This window comes from Osmia lignaria, chromosome 9, assembly GCF_051020975.1.
Source record: "Osmia lignaria lignaria isolate PbOS001 chromosome 9, iyOsmLign1, whole genome shotgun sequence".
NCBI lineage: Eukaryota > Metazoa > Arthropoda > Insecta > Hymenoptera > Megachilidae > Osmia > Osmia lignaria.
The window spans coordinates 259,328-262,620 of NC_135040.1; the positions used below are offsets into that span (position 1 = coordinate 259,328).

The 3,293-nt window shown below is 36.3% G+C and overlaps 1 long non-coding RNA gene across 1 annotated transcript; it reads right to left on the reverse strand.

Moving 5' to 3' along the window:
- Positions 1 to 675: 675 nt before the first annotated feature.
- LOC143305668 (uncharacterized) lies at positions 676 to 3,083 on the reverse strand. Its single transcript, XR_013062751.1, has 3 exons — positions 2,624 to 3,083; positions 1,254 to 2,271; positions 676 to 1,170 (listed from the first exon to the last, which is right to left on the reverse strand). It is a non-coding gene; the product is annotated as an uncharacterized LOC143305668 (long non-coding RNA).
- Between the last annotated feature and the right edge of the window lie 210 nt (positions 3,084 to 3,293).

Here is a 3,293-nt window from a genome sequence, read left to right on the forward strand (position 1 = left end):
CTATATGTTATAAATTTTACATTTACTTAATTCGCTTTTGCACGATATTGTATGTATTGTTTTGCGTTCTTCACTACCCATTTTGACATAATTTAGTAGTTAAAGTAAGCAAGCACAGCAATGTTTGTGTTTATATTCTGTTAGTAATTGATGTTTGCGCTCTAACGGATTACTCTGTTTCCCTTTTGGCACTCTTGCTCGATTATCGGTTACTTCATTACTTATTTATTTAGTTATTACTCAATGCAGCAGAGCTCAACGCAGTGTTGTGTGGCTGATTTAATTTGGATGTTGATTGTGTGTTGTAGTATTTACTATTGTACTTCCCTAACTAACTTGTCTACTTTCGCTGCTACAGTTGCTTGTTTTACTACTCTTTTGCCAACAGCAATTTAACTTTGATCACGATTATAATCAGGATCTGGGAGCGGTTTACTTTGACTGGAATACAAGGAGTTAATTTTAACTTTGCATAGTTCATATTTTAAGTTCCACAACTTCAAATTTAATTTATTTTGACTATCTTGCTGTAATCGTTCCTTATTATTGCATTAGTACAGCAGGGCTCGTCATTCTATGATCTGGTCACTGGTAATCTTCTATCTTTCATTATTATTTTGTACTTTCAGTACTTTTAGTATTAAGTTCCTCCAGGGATATGCAAATAGGGTCACGACAATGCTGTGTTTTGTATGATCTGGTAGCATTTACATGATGCATTGCGCTGTGTCACTTGTTTGGAAATTAAAGTTTAAATTCCTTATTCTAATATTTAATATATTAATACTGGGTTGGCAATATAATAATCTAGGGCGTAATGATGGTTTATGTAAGCTATATTTTGCTCAATTTCGGTTGTACATGCTGTTCCTTGTATTCTGTCGAATTTACATAATTTACACTTTTCTTATTATAGATTATATTTTGTTATCGCTCTAATCTTTAATTTTGGGGTATGCAACTGATTGCTCCATGGTAAGTGCTTACAATGGTAGTGTCTCGCGACGATGCGTGGCCGCCTATATCTACATGGGATAAAGTTTGTGTTTTGAGTTTTGAATTTTGATTTTGACTGGTTTCTCGGCAATTATCGACGGATCACTGATCATTGGACGTTTCCCCGTTGAACGCGGTGCGGACTAAGTTTTCCTTTTCCTTTTAGGGAATCTCCTGTAAACATGTTTAGAATGGTTATTCTTGTCTGCTTCTTTATTATATATTTAAGATATTTAATATACTGAAGGTATATTTACCTTGAGTTCGTGTTATTTATTTATTATTTTGGGGTCTTCTCCTCTCTTATTTATTGTGACGGTCGATTTGGCGGCGCGATGGCGCCACGTGCTTGGTGTTGTTGCGATCCTCCCCGATTTAAAAGAATATAGATGCGAAACATGATGTGAATCAGGCTGTATGAACTATGAACTAGCTTGTAAAGACAGTTGAATGAGGAAACTGAAGCGCCTTAAATTTGAATTATAAAAGAAAATCAATTTTGCGTTATCAAATTGTTATCAAGGATTCCTTATCAGTAGCTCGTTTAGAAGAAGAAAATCGGCTTATCGTTATCAAAATGTTTATCAAGGACTAAATTAATGAGCGTTGCTAATGGCAATTTACTTAACGATCAGTAGCTATAAATAAGAGATCCTTCCAGAAAATTTCGTCCTTTATTCTTTGTAAACGATTAAGAGAAGAGCACGTATAAAACATTAATTTACAATTCAATTTATTGTTCTCGTTCAAATATATTAAAGTTAAAGTTAAACGTTAATAAAAGTTCAGTTCATTTTTTAAATAGTTTAAAGTTAGTTTTCTTTTTCTTTAAAATTATTATCGTGAGCAGAGTGCTTTAGCGCTCCACGGGCGGCTAATCCACGATCCTTGGATTTGAAAATCCCTAGAAGAACGAAGAATCGCGCAACAAAATTGGTGACAGCGGTGGGATCTTCAAAATTCGTGGGAAAGTCAGATACGTTTCCCCTGATTTCGCCGGCTCACTTGAGGGTAGAAGACTAGAAGATAATATTCCAATTGAAAGTGCAACCTCTCTCTCTTGGTTTTTTTGCACGTTTTCCCAAGAGGTGAAGGTGAATACCGGAGAAGGGTGATTTTGGTGGTCGTGCAAGTTATTCCCCAGAATCACATGCACTGCCCGCTGACGCTGATTTGGACATCAGGACCTTTGCTGACCCCGAACATCAGGACCTTTGCTGACGTTGGACATCGAGGATTCTTGCTGACTCTGGATATCGAGGACCCGTGCTGACCCTGGACAACGAGGAATTTGTTGACTTAGACCTTCATCTTCAGGAGAAGACAACCACGAACACAAGCTTTTCGTAAATACTATTTATTAAATTTAGTTAAAGTTAACAAGATGATGCGTAAATTTAGAATACAAAAATTGAAATTGTTGAGGAAAAAGCGTAGGGCTGTTTTATGTAGTTTAAAAGATTTCGAGAGTGAAGATATGACGCCCGAAATGTTACAACCATCATCTGTAGATTCGTCAGAGTTACATTCAATTAGCTCTTCTGGCTCTTCCGTGATTACTGCTGTCGAATCAAATTCGATAAATTCGTCCTCTAATATATCGTCAAAGACTGCTCCTGAGTCTTACCTTTCACTTTCTTTAGTGAAGGATCTGGTTCCACAATTTGATGGGAAGACCGGCTCTTTGACCGAGTTTATAAAGGAATGCAAATTGATAAATTCGAGAGTAAAGCCTAAGGATAGAGCGGGCCTTTTATTTTTAATTCGAGGGAAAATTGCGGGGCATACCAAAATGATACTTTCGAATCATTGTGAACCTAATACTTTGGAAGAATTGATAAGTTTGTTAAAGAAAGTTTATTCACGAACATTTAACATGCATAGGATTAACGAGGAGTTTATGGGGTTGAAACAAGGAGTAAATGATACAATCGAAATTTTTGGTTCGCGAGTTAGTAAAATTTTAAGTACAGGAATTGAAGTGGCAAAAGATAAGTATAATTTAGAACAGTTAAGCGGAGTAGTTGATTTACTAAATAATACGGCGAAAGCTACATTTATTAATGGCCTACAGAACAAAATGTTGAGAATTGTATTAAAGGATAAAGACAGTCACGAGATACCGGATTTTGGAACGATAATAGACATAGCACGAAGGTTGGAATCTGAAACGATGGAAGGTCAAGGAGCTGGATCCCCATCACCCCTGTCACTCTCATCTTCACAGCCTCTTAGTGCAAAAATTTGTAAGATAGAGGAGACTGTTTCTGTTGATCGGCGATGTTATCATTGCAATA